Here is a 19,834-nt window from a genome sequence, read left to right as displayed (position 1 = left end):
GATAAATAAATATGAGATGGTTCTTTTCAATTCATTTTTCAACTCGTATTTTTCATTTGTTTCATATTTTATGCTAATTTTTTTTGCTTTTTCATTTTATGTAGAAGCAAAAGACTGAATTCACTATTATTATTGAAGAGACATAGGAAACTATTGATCGGTTTGTTTAGTAATGTTCAATTTTTTTTTATTGTCTTTATTTTTAAATTTTACCTTCCATAATCGATTATAATTTTAATCTATTTTTTGTTTTTGTTGTTTAGATTTGTTTGATTTATTTATTGTTATTTCACAAGGCTAATACTATGTTTTGGGAGAAACTATAATCTAGACGCCGAAACTCATTCGTCCGAAAAAGTAAGTTTTTATTTTTATTTTTTATACTATTTCTACGTAACGTTAGTATTATAGTTTTATATTAATTTTTTTTCTATTTTTTATATGTCAGTGGTTATACACTATTGATATCTAAATACTCCCTTCGTCTTAAATACCGTGTCTGCTACACGGTAGGCACGGTATTTTAAGAGAGATGTAATTAGTAGATAATTAAAAATGTATTAGTGAAAATAATTATCCTATAATATAAATAATTATAAATTAAGATTAAAATAACTAATTAGTTTAATTAAAATTAAAAAAAATAAAATTAAAAAGTTTTAAATGAGATTAAAGTGTATAATCATTTTCCAGAAAAAAAAAAGTGACATGGTATGTAGGACGGACAGAAACGGCAACGTGGACATGGTATCTGGGACGGAGGGAGTAATTTTTTTTCTTTTTATACTTTAATTTCTATTTGCTATTATGTATAAATAATTTTATATGATATATTTTTATATTTTATATTGTCTAATTTATATGTAATTTAATATTACAATTGGTTATAAATATTATCTTATATATATATATATATATATATTTTTTTTTTTTTGTTTTTTTATTGTGTATAAATAATCTAACATAATATCTTTTTATATTTTGTGTGGTCTACTTTAATACCATATTGTTTATATTTTGTAGGATTTAATATATAATGTAGTAATTCTTTTATTGGTAAAATTAATATATTTATTATGATGAATTTTCAAATTATTCAAATATCATTTTCTATTATTTTCATATTAGTTATCTTTTTCTCCTAAATTTTTTTTGATGTTATCGCTTTTAACTTGTATAAATAATTTAATTTATAATTGGATAATACTTTATTTTGTATATTTTACAAATACTATATTCATTGTGATTTTACAAATAATTTTTTTATTGATTTATGTTTAATATATAAATTTATTATTAATATTTACATATAATGTATATAATATTCACTTATATATATTTGAATAATTCTAAACCGTTTTAGTCAATTTCTAAATTTTTAAATGGTTTTTTTAATTAAAAATTATGTAATAATTTAATTAAAATTTTTAATTTCACTTTTGTAATTTAATACGTATTTGATTTTGAAATAGATTTTAATAATTTGGTTGGATATCATAAATTCACAAAAATATATGAGGGTTCATCTGTATTTAAAAAAAAATATACCAAAATACTTGCAACTACAATAAATATATCTATTTACATAATAACGGTTCAGATTATATAAATGCAATCAGAGTAGGCTATTAGCATGTGTCATGAACAACTGCACAAACCCCTAATTTGCAGGAGAGCCATTAGTAAATATTTTAATATATAATATTAATTAAACGGATTATTTATCAAAATAATTAAAAAATTACAAACAAATTATAATCAGACTTTATTAAGAATACTAAACAAATTCCTTTGAGAATTGTAATAGTCATTAAATATTTATAAATTATATAATGATATTAAATTTGTTCAACTAATAAATTACTCACAAATTTACATCCTATTCAATTTTAAAAATTCATCTATTTCAATTGTGCTCTACTTTCAATGAGTTGAAAATTAGATAATTAAATACTAATGTTTTGAAATAGTCATTAAAGGAAAAATCCATAATTTAGAAGTTTTTTTATTCTTATATTTACTTTTTAATATTGTAATTGTATTGTTCTAAAATATATTATGATTTTTAATAAAATATAAAATTTAAAAAAAATATTATGTTATAAGACATTTTTTTTTTAGGGTCCAAACAAATACGGGGCGGCTTTAAATATAATTTTATTATACGAAAATGAGAACACAAGCACAACAACACCCAACAATAATTTTCTCAAAATTAAATATTTTGTCCATAAATATTTTTAAGTGATACCAATAATAAATTGACAATGATATTTATTATTAAAATACATACTAAAAAATGATAAAGTAAATATGCCATCATTTTCGTACTGGTATAGCACTCAGTAGACATCCTTTGTATTTATTTCATAAAAAAAAATAAAAGTCTGCAATCCCTAAGAAACCTCAGTCTGCATGCACCTAAGCAAACGAAAATACGCTAAAAACATAAGGTTATCGGATTCACTTCACATTTTACAATGCTACCTGGATTTAACTTATGCAATGTATGACAATACCACGGCAGACATACAAAGTTATCCCTACCTTCACCATTAATTGACATCATCACATTCTTTTTGTCTCATCATGCTTTATGCTATTTAACGTCACTCTCATAATCAATTGGGATATGCTCCCGGATGTCAAATGTCTTATACAAAGGCATAGAGCTATGTAAATTTCTCATATCCAATTTGCATCTGCATATGAATAATCTCGTGATTGCAAGAAATTTATTTTACAAGTGTGTTGCAAATTGCAAGTGTGGATGCCAAAGTACAATCATGAGCATGGTAGGATGAGTAAATATGTCAAACACAATTCTTGTCGATGCACACCAAAATATTTTTTGTTGCATCCTTCTTTTGGTACTTGAATAATTTCTTGATTGCAATAGAATAATTTTTCAACAATATTAGTAGCACAAATAATTTGTATGCCATTTTTGTTCATGTTTCAACACACGTTATGCATGCTCACATGTGAAAGATTTACAGCAATCGGCACAATATATTTTGTATGTTTTGTTTAAGGCATCATTATTAGATTGTCCCTCTGTCTTCTTTGGTCAGCTTGCTTATAACAACCAACAAATCTTAAAACAACTTTACCAATTTTTTTTCCAATGATTTTTATACTGATTTGAACTTCTTCGCGTATCTGTATCCAATTTTGTTTTCCCATGTAGTATTTAGATATCCTTTTCCAAAACGCAAAATCTTTTTTATCTGTGTTTGTAATGGCATCTTTGCTTGTGTTAAGCCATGCACTGAGAAGAAGTAAATATTCCTCATGACTCCATTTTTTTTTTCATCTCTCTAGTTGGAGTAACGATTTGCACATCATCACCTTGTGTGCAAAATTCATAAATGCCTTCTGAATGTGCATTTCACATTAAACCAGGTGATGGAGGATATGGTAAAACTCCAAATGCTTGAAAATTTAATGGGTAGAAATTTGGTGGAATGAAATAGTAGTGTGAATTATAGAAATTTGAGAGTGCTTAATAATTGAAAATGAGATTTTGGTTTGACGAGTTTTGTGAAGATTCTTTATTTCCAAGTATATTCATGAAACTCGAAAACATAAAAGGATGTTGAGGATTTGAGGAGTTTTAAAAATTTTGATCAATGATTGAAAGCAATGTATGTAGAAATAAAAGAAATAGAGTTGATATGTTACCATATGAATAGAACACTCCTATTTATAATACAAATAATTGTAGCATTAATTGAATTTTCACATCACATCAACTTTTGTCATTGAATTTTTACATCACATTAACTTTATTGTACTAGTTTCTTACATAATTCTTATATTTATCATTGTACTATCAAATCAATAATATTTGATTTTTTTTTATTTAAAGACATATAGATACGAAAAATTGTATCCTAACATTGAATTTTCACATCACATTAATTTTATTGAATTGATTATTATACTAGTTTCTTACACAATTCTTATATTTATCATTGTAGTATCAAAACAATAATATTTAATTTTTTTATTTAAAGACACATAAATACAAAAAATTGTATCATAAAATTGAATTTTCACATCACGTTAATTTTGTTGAATTAATTATTGTACTAATTTCTTACACATTTTGAACTCTTCTTATTTGTAACATCAAATCACACTTATTACTATAACATGTACTACATTCTTGAAAACTGACTATAAATAATCCATCTTCTATTATTTTTACAACATTCTTAATTCTAAAAACAACTTCTAAAAATCTATATTCCATCTCTTTCAAAGAATCATCATTGTTAGAAAAATGTCTAATTCATCTCAATCAAATACTAGTATTGATTCGGATGATGAGGTCGAAGTTATTTCTCATAGGTGGACAATAAACCAAAATATTCAAACAGTTGTGGGGAGATTTTTCAACAATGAAGCGGGAAGTTCTTCTCAAAATCAGAGAAGAATTTATATTGAGAGAAATCGTGAAGAATGTCACAATCTTTTATTTAACGATTACTTCTCCAAAAATTTTGTGTACACAAATGATCAATTTCGTCATAGATTTTTAATGAGAAAGCATGTCTTTTTTCATATTGTCAACCATCTTAGAAATGAAGTGGAATATTTTCAACAACGTCCGGATGCTACGGGAAGGCTTGGTCTATCACCAATAAAAAAATGTACAACAGCCTTATGTATGTTGGCTTACGGCGTTGCTGTTGACAATGTAGATAACTATGTTCGTATTGGAGAAAGCACTACAAGAAAATATTTAATTAAGTTTGTTGAATGAGTTATTTCATTGTTTGATGAATAATATTTAAGAAAGTCAAACACTACCAATCTACAACGACTTCTCTTTGTTGAAGAAGAACGTGGTTTTCTAGGGATGATTGGTAGTATTGATTGCATGCATTGGAAATGGAAAATTGTCCGGTTGCTTGGAAAGACCATTTTTCACTTGGAGATCATGGCAAGCCAACAATCGGTTTAGAGGCGGTGACATCGTATGATCTCTATATTTGGCATTTATTTTTTAGTACACCAAGTACATGCAATGATATTAATGTGTTTGATCAATCTTCGATATTCAACGATGTTTTGAATGGCAGAGCTCTGAAAATAAATTTTGTTGTAACTGGTCACCAATCACTACAAGAAAAAATCATTTTTGTAACAAAACGTTTTTGTCTCTAAATCTACTTTTTCCGTTACTAATGACATTAGAGACGGAATTAGGAATGGAATTACGTTAGCTACGTGAACTTTAGGGACGGAATTCCGTTACAAATATATTATTTTTTTGTAGTGAATATAATATGGGATACTATCTTACGGATGATATTTATCTTCCATGGACAACTTTTATCCAATCAATTCGTCTTCACAAGGTTCTAAGGCAAAATTATTTGCACAACATCAAGAAGCAGCTCGAAAAGATGTAGAACGTGCTTTTGGTGTATTACAAGTTCGATTTGCTATTATTCGTAATCCATCAGTTATTTGGGATATCAATTTAATTGGTAAGATCATAAGGGCATGTATCATCTTACATAATATGATCGTAGAAGATGAAAAGGATACCTACATGCTTTATCCTGATATATCTCAATTTGATCAAGAAGAAAGTGATTGGTCATATTCAATGGACAGACATACTGGTATGACAGAGTATTTAGAAAATCGAATCAGACTTTAAGATCGTGGAACACATTATCAACTAAAATTAGATTTAGTTGAACACATTTGGCAGAAGTATGGTTTTCCAAATAATTAAGTTGTTCGATGTTATTTTAATTTAAATAATTGTATTGTTGTATTTGTAATTATTTTTTTGTTTTTTTATATATAGAATATAATATGCTTACTATATTGAATTTTTATTAAATATAAACAATTATAATTAAATAATAATATTAATATCGATCACAACAATAAGAACATAATAATAATAATAATAAATATTTTTTATTATTTATAAATTAAATTATTAAATAAACAAATATTAATAAATATGTATATTAGAAAAAATTATCATTATTTAAATTATTTTAAAAATAGATAATTCAATAATACGGAGAAAAGAGAAATTAAAATCTGTGCAAATGAGTTTCTTAATTTGATGGGGGTATATAAAATGAAATGAATTTCTCCAATGAAGTGACAGAGAGATGATATAACGTGTAAGAGAGCAAAGAAACCCATGTTGGTTTCAAATATAATATAAATAGAAATATATAATATAAAAGAAATAGAGTTTTTCTTTATTAAATAAAGATGTATAAAAATAAAAATTAAATGCAATGAGTTTGAGATTTAAAAGTAATAGGATAGTCTAGTATTAAGCAATCATTCATTCTTCCGTCGAGCTTAGTTTGCAGAATATTAGGTTTAGCCGAGGATTTATCCAGTGTGCACTTTCAGTTAGCCGTTGCAGGTTCCCAGGTCATAAAAAATAATAATAATAATAGTGGATTTAATCTGATCAAAAATAAAATAAAAAAAATAATGGATTTAAGATTCTAATAAAATATAATCTATAAATTAAATCATATTTTAAACACAAAAAGAATATTAATATTGAAATTTTTAAAATGCATAATAATTACAACAGAAATAGCACAATATTAATTATGAAAGAGTATAAAAGGATGTTTTTCATACTATATATATGCTTGATGTTTTCATTATTTACTTTCCAGTGTTTATAACTCAATTGTACTCATATTCTTATTGTTATATTTTGATAAATCTGTCAAAATCAAAAAGAAAATCAAATAAAATATATCAAAATATAAAATCAAATTAAGAAATTATAAATTTAAAATTAACTAAATGAATAGTCATAATATGAATCAAAATTAAATTAATCACTAAAGGAAAATAACCAAACAAGCATGAATGGTGAATTTCGGAATAACGCCATAATAATTTCAAAATAGCACAATACTAATTATGAAATAGCATAGTAATTATTTTTGCAGAGTATAAAAATAATTTCAGAAGAGTAGAAAAATAATATTACAAGAGCACAATAATTATTTTAAAAAAGATTACAATTAAATGTAGTATACAAATATCTTTGCTACCATTTCTAATCAACCAACTAAATTAGTTATGTTTCTTGTAGAAAAAAAAAATTATTATTGTAAGAACACAAAAATATTTTTAATATTAAAAAATATATACATTGCACACAATGTATCTCAAATCACTGAGATAATTCATTGTATAGAATAAATAATATTAAATATAAAAATGCAAACCGTCTTCAAATCCATCTACCATACATAGTTCGTCTAATGTGCCTTGTAGAACTTAGTTGTAAAATATTAGGTTCGGTCGGAGTTTTACCCAATATATATATATAAATTCAAGCATGGAGAACGCTCTTATAAAAATCAACATAAAATTTTATTTTATTTTAAAGAGATCATCCATTAGAGCACAAAAACAAACTATACAAATAATAAGGTGGTACTTTTTGGATATATATATCATGCCCTTATTATATAATAACAGTGTTCGTATAAAAAATCAATATAATTAATTTTTTTTTGGCAAGAGAACATACTTTAATTAGTTAGAGCACAAGAATTATATAAGAATTTAATAAGATGATATTTTTTGGGTATATATTTCATACTTTGATTATGTAATCATAACATTTTTTCTATAATTATGATAATAACTAGAAAATATGGGTTCAGGAGAAAGACAATTGGTCTCTTACTCGATTTGTCGCTGGTAAACTTTTCAGAAATCCACCTTAATGCTGCACTACCATGGACATGCGATTGCAAAGTTTATGATTTCACCATTAATTTTTGTATATAAAAATCCTATGGTAAAATTCAAATGAAATAGATATAAAATCAAAACTACGCATATAAAATGCTACTAAAAGACCTTGAATATGTGAAAACATAAATCAATTATACATGTGATGGATGAGAAAAAATTGGAAGCGACTTGCAAATAAAGAAAAAAGAGAAATAAAAAATTTACATATTTATTTTTCAATTTAACATTAACTATTAAATTAAATATAGTCCAACAAATTAAGGCTAATCAACATATTTGTTTTACCTATGCTAGGGATGGGAAATGATGCGAGGCAGCTCTAGAGCTGTCTCGGTCCGCTCTTAATGGGGCGGGTACGGATTTAAATATATATGCTTCAAGGCATGTTGATTTTAAGTTTTAAATCTGGTAGAATTCGGGCGGATTACATATTATTTATTATTTTTAAAAAATTAAATATAAATAAAAACTCTAATTTCTAAATCAAATTTGACTTCACGTGTTTTTGCTTGATTAGCCGAAGCTATTCGATCTAAAGGTCAAAGGGTTGAGGATTTCGCCATTAGACTACACCCTCATTTTATTTTGGTATTAAATTGTTAAAATAAATTATATTTTACTTTTTTTAAAAATATATATATATATATAAAAGTTTTTCCAAGTTGACTCCAAACCCGACGGGTTCAGAACGGAACGGATCTTGAAACCTAATATTTTCTAGCCGAGCGAATTTTGAGGCTACAAAACCGTCTCATTGTCATCTCTGTATGTACTCCTCGTGAAACAGTAATAAATCCCTATATATATACATATAAATCATACAATAAGTGTATATGCTTTTAAATTTTCACAATTTTTAATATACATAATTTTTACTAAAAATATGTATTTTATTTCATTAAGCATTTAAAAATAACAAAAAAAAATATTTTAATACTATATACATAATTTATAATAACTAATAACAATTTTTCTTTTTTTTAAAAAAAAAAAACGATAAAATTAAACAACAAAATAATACAACCAATGTATTCAACTACAGTAAGTTATACTCTCATATAAATGTGAGCTAAATGTGAGCATTATTTTTGCATTTTTGGAACTGTACAAATTTATAAAGAAAGTAACATAATATTTTCAGATGAAGAAAATAATATTTTCTTTTGAATGAAATGATATTTATGAATAATAAGTGTTATACACAAAAAATAAAAATAATAATAATAATAAGGATAGCAGGATCTAAGTTAGACACGAAGTCGGGTGGAAAAGGAGAAAATATGCATTTAGGTCGGTTGGTCTGGTCGATTGGTCCGCAGTCAGATAAGCAGGTCGGTTGGTCCACGGTCGGTTGGTCCGGTCGGTTGGTCCGCAGTCGGATAAGCAGGTCGGTCGGTCGGATAGGCAGGTCAAGGTCTGCAGTCGGATGAGATGGTTTGCAGTCGGTTGGTTCGCAGTCGGTTGATCCGCCATCGGTTGAGTCGGCCAATTCGGAGTTTGGACCAAGCGAAGGTCTGTTAATTAGTCGCCTAATTAAGTGAACAGTAGTTCAGTCGCTTGGTTGGGGCGACCATTGAATCGTCTGGAAAGACCAGAGGGTGTTCGCTTAAAGGGGCGACCAAGGAGTCGTTTGATCTAGCGACCAGTTAGTCTCTGGAATGGTCGGTCGGGCCAGTTGAGTTCTGGAACTGGTGGAAGCGTTTGGCGAGACAGTTAAAGACACGTGTCAATAAAGGAGGAATTAGTGGGCGGTTGCTGTAACCAACCAGGTGACGATTCTGAAACGTTTTTTGAAGGAGTATTTAAGAATGTGGATTTTTTATCTTCAATCATCTTCAATCGACAATAAATTAAGATAATTGCTTTTGGGGATCACCACTTTATTTTCCAGTCTGTAGTTTTATTTTTCTATTTTATTTATGTATCCTACAGTGTCTAGAAGTTCCTAATCTCAGGACTAATTATATCAAATTCGAAGATAATATCCTATTTTTAAATTTTACTTTTTATTGTTGAAAAAATACATCAACAATAAGAAAATATATTTTACAAGGGTGTGTTTACGTGTGGAATAGACTTATAATATATAGAATTGTTTGAATGAAGTATAGTTTTACTTTATAAAATAATACGATGTTTATTTGGATTAATTATTATATAAAATTATTTATTTTGCCTAAATTTTTTTTAATTATATGATAAAATTAATAATAAATTAAGTATTAATGAAAAAATAAAATAGTCTTATTAACCTTCATAATACTTTAGTATTATTTAATATTACCTACAATAGAATGATTTATGATAGTTAATTATGGTACTATTATAACGGATTTTACTTTATCATAGATTATAATAATGCATAATAAATATATGATTAAATTAGATAAAATGATATTCTCTTTATTCCTTAACAATTTATATATTTTTTTATTTTTGTACGTCCCACAATAAAATATTTATTTCTTTTTTTAATAATTGTACTATCTACCTAACATTACAAATATCCTTTCAATTTATGATAAATTATACAAATACTATTACTTTTATATCATATAATACTAATAAGATTAGTTTAGTCCTTTTTATCTTTAATTCTACTTACATTCTAATATAATACTAATATTTCTAAAACTCCGTACAAAAAATAAATGGATAGATAGATATGAGACGAAATGAGTATTACACACTATAATCACTTAAAATAAATAATCACCCAAAGTATAGGGATGTTAACGGGGCGGGTTCGGGACGGGTTCTGCGGGCCCCGAGACCCGCCCCGCTAAAAAATATTAGGCTCCGAGACCTGCCCCGCCCCGCTTCCACCCGGCATCAGGACCCGCCCCGTCCCGAACCCTCCGGGTTCGGGGCCAACCCGGCAAACCCATTTTTTTTAAAAACTATATAATAATAAATATTTTTTTAACAATCGAATACTAAAACAAATAGCATTAAAAGCACAAAAAAAAAATCTTAATCCAATCAAATATTGATCCATAAAAATAAGATAAATAAATAAATAATATATCTTTATTATATAAATATACATATATTAGGTATAATAATTTTAAAAAATTATTTGGAGTAAGCGACAAATTGAATTTTATATTTAAAATTATTTAAATAAATAAATAATATATTTTTATTATATAAATGTACAAATATATTAATTATAATAATTTTAAAAAATATTCGGGTTCGGTCCGGATCCGGATTGGGGCGGATTTCTAGTAAAACCCGTAACCCGCCTCGAACACGACCGGATTTAAAATTTTAAATCTACAACCCGCCAACGAAACATATTATTTAGACCCGAACCCGCCCCATCTGGGACGGGTCCGGGGCTAACCCGCCCCATTTGACATCCCTGCCCATGTATACATAGTCTTAATCAGATTAGCATCGTTGACCAAAAAAATTACGAAACGAGAAAGATCGACAAAATTATATATAAGGAGATATAATGCCACATTAATGCATTTGGTTGTTGATTGGAAATTGTAGTCGGATATAATTTATTTATTTAATATTTGATTTATTATTGATTATTTAATATCTAATTATTAAAATAAAATTTAAAATAAATATTTAAATATTTTAAATTTTAATAAAATATGCTTTTTCCATTGGCAAAATTATATATATATATATTTTTGTAAATTTACAAAACAAAAAGAAATTAGAAAAAAAAAAAAAAAAATTCCATAGCATGAAGACGACAAAGTTCATAAGGGAGTGAAATATAATTGTCTCCTCAAGTCTTGAAGAGCCAAAATGCATAATTTGTATATATACATATATTTAAATAATATTATATTATATTTTATATTAATTTTTTATTTAAAATATTTATATTCAATTATTATTTATTTAAGTATATATATATATATATATATATATATAACACGATAATGCAATTTTCTTTTGTTAAGGTTGAAGTTTACATTAAACAAACTATTTTTAAGTTATTAATAAAAATCACTCGTTTTTAAAAAATGATAATTACAATCATAAATTATAATATATATTTTAAATATGAATTTTTTAAAATAAAAATGAATATTTCAAAATGTGTTCGTTTTGATGAATTTATTTGATTTTTACTATTCAGAAAAAAAGTTTTTTTTTTTCAAAAGAAAAACATGAAATATTTTATAAAAGTACATTATAAAAATTATAAAAACTAATGTATGTTTTTATAAATTTTTTTACATGTTAACTATTACTCATGCATGACTTTTTTTAAAAATATATATACTATTATATACAGTTTTTTTATTATAAAATAGCTATGTCCGGTTATAAAAGTCTCATTTATTTTTTGTGTATTGATATTGGAATATTGATTATTATAGCAAAATATAGTACAAATGAAAATTGCAAAAATACCCTAATTAGTGTTTTATAATAATAATAAAATGATATTTATATAAAAAATTATACAAATATAAAAATATTTTTAATATTAAGTACAACGAAGAAGAAAAAAAAAAAGTAAATGTATCCTTTCGCGAAATTGTGTGTTTACGTGGCATTATTGGACTGCCAACAATAGCTTGGCTGCCCAGGATCCACTTATTTAATTAATCAAACAGATATGTATCTTTTTTTTTTCTTTTAAATTCTATATTTATTAAAATATAATTAAAAAAATATATTAATTAAAAAATACTCCTTCTTTAGATGTAAAAGAATTACATTTATTTTTGGCACATATATTAAAAAATATTTTATCATAATGATAGTAAATTCTTAAGTTAAAAGACAATTTGTTCTTTTATCTTTATTTATAATTGAATGATATTTATGTAAATAATTGTAATTGGAAATAATGAGTAGTGGGAGAGGTAGTTATTAAAAAAATATATATAACTCTTCCAAAAATAGAAAGTGTAACTGTTGTAGCAAGACTGGGGAGTAGTAGTCTTCCGTTTCAGCTATCGTATAATACTTTTCATTTTCGTATGTCATAGATATTATGTCAATTTTTCTTTTTTGAAAATGTATTTTATATTTTAATTATATTTTAAATTTTATAATTTATAATTGTTTTAAAAATTTTATTAGACTAATTAGTTATTTTAATCTTAATCTATAATTCTTTGTAATATATGTAATTAAGTTTACTAATATATTCTTAATTATGTACTAATCATACCCCTACTAAATTCTCGTGTCTACAATAACTGTGACACGATATTAGGGACGGAGGGTGTAGTATTTTTTATTAGAGTTGTCAAAACGAATTGATGGGACGGATTAGCCCATAACTTATTGTAACACAAAATAAGCAAATTGTTTGCAGGTTATATGACACCCCGGCCCGCAAGACGAGCATATCGGGATTGTACACTGATATTATAGGTCAACCTGAGTTCTTCCAGTACGTTTATGTCCTCACTCACGCGCACCTTGTGATAACTCTAGAGTTCTTTCAAGTCTTTCGAAAATGAATGTACAAATTGTTGACATAAGTAGTCTATTCAATTCATTTTATCTATATTCAACCTTAGATGGCCTGACACCAGCTTATCCACGGGAGTTGGCCTAGCACCGGCCCAACTCCGGAGTATTATAAGCTAGCTCACGGCGGGGCAATCTAAAAGTTAATTAACCTAACTCAATCAACTTGTAGGTGGTGAGCCAAACATGTCAATTTGTAAACTTTTTACAAATATTAAAATTATTCTTTTAAATTAATATCTAAAAGTTCAAAAAAGAAATGTATCGTAAATTTCAAATAATAAATATTTCAAAATAAATAATATATTAATTAATTAACATAATTCTAATTTCTAACACCCAAAAGCGCAAACATAATATTTGTAAAATGAAAATTAAACAATCATATCATTATTAAAATGCTTTTTATTTTCGTCTTGTTCATTTTCACTAATATACAAAATATTTATTGTAAATTTTGGTCTATGAAGAATATATTGAAACCAATTTTATTTTTGTATCAAACACCAAACACACTCAAATCCAAAATAAGTGGCACATAAAACCTTGGCCAAGCCCGTTGATGTGTTGGCCCGCATATCCGTCCAACCTAACCTGCGACCCATTCCAATGACCCGCATCCTTGGAGCTAGATCATCGCTGTTGAATTTAGGGATTTAATCTCATCTATTGGTTATTTTGTTAACAAATATATATATATATATATATAACTAATGTGAAAAGAGCACTGTCTATACATACATTTCACCATATATTTCTCTCTCTTTTTAGATTTTTTTCTCGTCTCTCTCTACTTTATTCCATTGGCCGTTACTGTTTCATCACCAACAATCCTCCGACGAGCTTATTTCTCCTGTTTTTGTGGGATTTAAAGGTGTTCCTATCCCCCTTGTGTAGAAACAAATCGCACAAGATTCGTCTTCAATTTTGTCTTTGATTTGTGTGGTTCTTTCATTTTTAGCCACTATTTTGTCGAAATCTTTTCTTTGTGGTTGTTATTTTTCAACTATGTCGCATGTATTAGGACCAATATCGTAAGTAGTTGTGAGTTGGGTGTGTTTATATTGATTTTGTTTTTCGTAGGTGATTTGGTGGCCGAGCCTCCCACCACTTTAATACTCTTAGGGTGTGTGGTGTTATTTGGGTGAAATTCGAATCATATGGCTATTTTTGTATTTCTTCGTTGGTTTTTCTTTTATAACATCAAGTGTTCATTCCATTATTTTCATTACAATATTAGACCATTCGCTTGACATGGGTGTCTTATTCCTCATGCAATCATCATCATCGTCATCACACCTCCATCACCATCATTATCAATATTATCTACAAATAAAATATAATTATTAAATCAAAGTAATATAAAAAAATATAACATTTAATAAATTTATTTAAATATTTATAATATAATATAACTTACCGATAGAAAATATATACATACAATTAATTACGTGTGTAAATCAAAATTTAAATTTTATAAGAAACCATACAACTTCTGTACTTTACGAGAATACGACCACCAATAGAAAAAACCTTATTCAGATGCAATTGTTGTAATGAAAATAGATAGAATATCACATACCATCGATGCAAGCTCCGAATGTCAATGACTTTGACCCTTCAAATATTCGAACATATTCATATATTCATATTGATACAAAAGCTTTCAATTCCTACATAAATATTAAGTACAAATTTAACAATTAAATATATGTATAACAAAAAATAAAAATAAAATTTGCGAAACAATAATAATAATAGGATACTTACATTAAAGAGTATTTTATTTTTTTCATTGACTTCTCCAATTTGAGATGTATGCAAATGAGTGGCTGAGTGAGTTGCGTTGGTAGCATTATTGTAACCTTAAAAAAGTTTATATACTTTACTTTCAAGTGTTGCATTTTTTTTTTATATTTCACAAAATCATTTTCAACCTATGACTAAAAAAATTAATCAACGATTGCAATTTTATCCGAGGGTCAAGAACAAATATAATCATTGCCCGTATGTACATGCAGTTCACATATTAGAAGTTAAACAAATCTTATATTAAATATTCACTAAAACTTCTTTTAAGTTTAGCATTTTCATTTAAATACAACTTATTAATATCATAAATATAAGTGTTTCTAGATATAATAAAAAGAGTGAGAAATGTATATTTTAAAAGATCTTTGATACCATCATATTCGACAAAAGAAAAAAGATATATTATACTTGACAACTGCAATAGCAAAAAAGTTACACACAATATTTAGATTAACTTTTTTACTTTTCAACTTCCTATCAACATCAACCATCATTTGATGAGTGTCATAATATTTCAACTTTTTTAATGTTTCCGCGTGGCGTCTCAATGTAGAAATTTCATATTTTTTTTCCATTTTTATGTATTTTCTTGCAAAGAGTATCTTCTTGATTTTATACATTGATTTTAAATTTTTATCCGGATTATATTTTAAATGTAATACTTTATAAATAAAATAATATTCTCTCTATCCTGAATTTGGTGTCACAAACATTGTACATTCAATAATTTAGGAATGACAAAATTAGTAAATATAAATGTAATATTAAGAAATGTACTTAAAAAGGTAAGAAGTATAATACAAAAAGTAAAATAAATCTACAATTGTCAAATCACAAGTACATACTGCCATATAATTATTCCCCCAGCAGGACATATATACACATGTAAATATTTTTCTCCCCTACCTAAGAATGAGGCCCCTCTATTAGATACAATCATACACACATTCACACACATTCATACGGACATAAATTCATTCCCATAAACATACATACATTCACTCAAAGATAAAAGCTGGAAATAAAAATTACAGTTCCCTCCCAAATGTAGTCAATGAAAATTTTTTATTTTTTCCCTCTCACCAATGGTTGAATATATTCGCGAATACCCAACCAAAATACAGAATCTTCTAATCTCACTTCACATTTTATTTCTGAAAGTAGACAACATTAAATTGCAGTATTCAATACAAGAAGTTGCCCAAACCTATTTAATAAAAAAAAAATAACAGCAACAACAATACGTATCGTACCTGAATGTCGAAGAAATTCCTCACCAACACCGAGTTGAACAAGTTAGTGCAGTTTCTTCTTGCAAGATCCAATGAAAGATGAGAGCTAACGCGAGGGGGCATCACGGAAGCAACAAAATTATTCAAGTGCAACCTACGAACAATTTTCAGGCATTGAAAAGCTGCAAAACAACAAATGGAGAATGATGAAACTGTTATTTTAACCAAAAGAGAAAAGATGATCAGACGAGATAAAATTACACAAAATATGAATGAAATAGAGAACCTATCATTGATGCAAAGGTCTTTGATATGCGATCCACACTCTTCGAGTGAGTTGAAATAGAGAACCTATCATTGATGCCACCGTGTCTCTCGGTCGAATCCAATTGCGCGGCAGAAAAATAGTAAGGATTCGAGCTCACCGGAAACTGGGGCAGCGGCAGACTGTTTCTTGCCAAACGAAACTGCGATGCAAGAGTAACCACAATTAGGCAACGGGAGCACGAAGAAGATGATTGATTTAGAGGAATTGTACGCTTTTGATGGAGCAACGATTCTGGCGATCTGAGACCATCTGCAACAAAGATACCCACTTTTGGGGTATAGGAAGTCTGCCCCTTTAGCCTCCGCCTCTCCAGTACCAACAAATCAACGAATGCCACTTGTCTTTTTGTATTCTTTTTTTATTAAATTTTTATTATACAAAATTGCATTTTAGTCATCGTTAAGTAATATAATTGTCGATTAAAACAAATTAAAATTGAAACAGACATACGATGACGGATTCTGCCAACAACACGAGAGGACGTCGAAATAAACCAATACAGAGAGAAATTTCAAAACTGTGTCACGTCTAATAAAGAGAATAGTTAATGTATTTTAATTTGTTTTAATCAACAATTATATTACTTAACGTGGACTAAAATGCAATTTTGTATAATAAAACTTTAATAATAATAATAAAATACAAAAAGACATGTGGCATTCGTTGATTTGTTGATACATGAGGGGCAGGCTACCTGAAGCCCACTTTTGAATATCTTTACTATTTTTTATCACGACACTTTCTCTCTCTACACATCAGCGAAAATATCATATTTTATTTTATACTCACAATAAGGACTCAATTTAATTTTTAATTATTATTATCATTATTAGTAGCCAATATTTTGATTTATTAAAAATTTATGTAAACAAAAAATTATATTATTTATTATTTATTTATATCAAATATTTTTTTAAAAAAAATATAATTTTATATTATTTAATTATGTAAAATATATAATTATATTTTATTCAATAAATTAAATTATTTTGTTAATATTGATTTGTTTAAATAGAATATAATAATATTTGTATTTATATATTTTAAAATTTAAATTGCTAAAACATATTCAATATTAATATCATTTTGTAGAATACAAAATTTTATAAATTATAAAAATATATTTAATATCAATCAATAAAATAATTTATAAACATATCTAATATATATCATATATATTTGTCATATATTCCAATTAAAATGGGACACATGGAAAAAAACCAAACACCAAAGCTTGGCAGAAAATATCTCCTTTTTTTTATATATATATATAAAAAAAAAAAAAGGTTGAGGTGCCTAGGGATGTCAAATGGGGGGTTAGCCCCGGACCCGCCCGGACTCGTTTTTAATGGGGCGGGTTCGGATCTAAATAATATATTTCGGAGCGGATTTTGAATTTAAAATTTTAAATCCGATCGGGTTCGAGGCGGGTTACGAATTTTACTAAAAATCCGCCTCAACCCGGATCCAGACACGAACCCGAATATTTTTAGTGTATTTAAATTATGTTTAAAGTGTATATATATATATATATTTTTTTTCCAAAAATAAAATTTGTTATAATACATGGAACATACGAAATGAATGTAGACACAATATGAAAACGTGCATTTTTATATAAAAATGCAAAATTTATACAGTAAATAAATTAAATCAAAACAGTATAACATTATTGGACACCTAATATCTTGGGTGTGCATTTGGTAAAAAAAATAAAAATTGCAAAAAAATGATAATAAATACTCATAGAATAGTAGAAAATATGAATTGAACTGAAATAATGAAAATTAATTATTATGTGTTTGTTTGGAAATCCACTATTCATTCTTTTTTTTTCGCAAAAAATATCAAATCAAACACCAATTTTTTATTTTTTATATTATACTAAAAAATCAATTTTACATTCAAAATATCGCATCAATATCTATTTATATCACATTATACAATTATTCAAATTCAAAATTTTTAGTATTCAAATCTCAACTCAAAATCCAAACTCCCAAACAAACACACCCTTGAGAAGAGACACAAAGAGACGCAATATATTGCAATAGAAAATAAAATAATAAACTGATGAGAAGAAAACAATGAATAAGTGAGGATGTCAGTGAAATAAGAATATGTGAAGAAATATTACCATACTCATAAAAAATTAAATAGTAAAAGAAATAACAAATAAATACGAGTTTTTCAATTTTTATTTTATTTTTCTATTTAGCTGTACATAGGAAAAAAAAAATGATTATTTCTCAATTTGAATTTATCTAATTCAAATAAATAAGAAAAATGGGGGGTATTTGGGTGTGTTTCTTTTGATTTGGTTAGAGAAATTTTTATTTGAATTTTATATTAAAAAAAATGTATGATTGAGATTTTTTGTTTGAGATTTTTTTCGAGTAAACGTAGAGTCTAATGGGGTGTTTGAGAAAGAGTTTTTTAAGAGCTTTTAGCTTATTAAATAATTTTTAACTGTTTAACCAGTCAAAAAGTGTTTGGTAAATTAGCTTTTTGAAAAGGTTTTTTTGGACCCAAAGAGTTAATTTATCCAGTGTTTTAAAGAGTTTCTTCACTTTAATTTTGTTTATTCTTTATTTACTCTAAAAAATTATTTATTTATTTCATACAATAAATATATTTTTACCTCAATATTTATTATCTATTTTTAATATATTTAATTTATTAAATTATAATTTTATTTTGTAAATTTAAAATAATAATAGTTATTAATTATTACATATAAATTATTTTATTTGTAAAATATATATAGAGAGAGAAAATTGCAAAAAATATCCCACACGTATGAGGATTATCACTTTTGTTTTGTATTTATCTCGTTGGTAAAATATATCTCACATATTTGCAAAAGTCGTTATTTATGTCATTTTGCCGCATGTGATGTTCACACTACGTGCAGCCAAATGATAGAAATAAGGACTTTTGTAAACATGTAAGATATATTCTATGAGCGAAATAAATATAGAACAAAAGTGATAATGGATATACATGTGGATATTTTTTGCAATTTTCTCAATAAATATATTAAAATTAAATTAAATAGATAAGGCAAATTTATTTATATATTTTTTATTATATAAATTTTATATTAAGAATTAATAAACAATAATTAACATAATAAATATATTATATATAAAAAAAAGTATTATTTTATATTTTACACAATTTTAATAAAAAATAATTATTGTTTTTAATAATATTT

Source organism: Andrographis paniculata, unplaced genomic scaffold (assembly GCF_009805555.1).
Source record: "Andrographis paniculata isolate CXL003 unplaced genomic scaffold, ASM980555v1 Contig12END, whole genome shotgun sequence".
In the NCBI taxonomy this organism is placed as follows: domain Eukaryota; kingdom Viridiplantae; phylum Streptophyta; class Magnoliopsida; order Lamiales; family Acanthaceae; genus Andrographis; species Andrographis paniculata.
The sequence above is the reverse complement of the archived record's forward strand: the minus strand, read 5'-3'. Positions refer to the sequence as shown.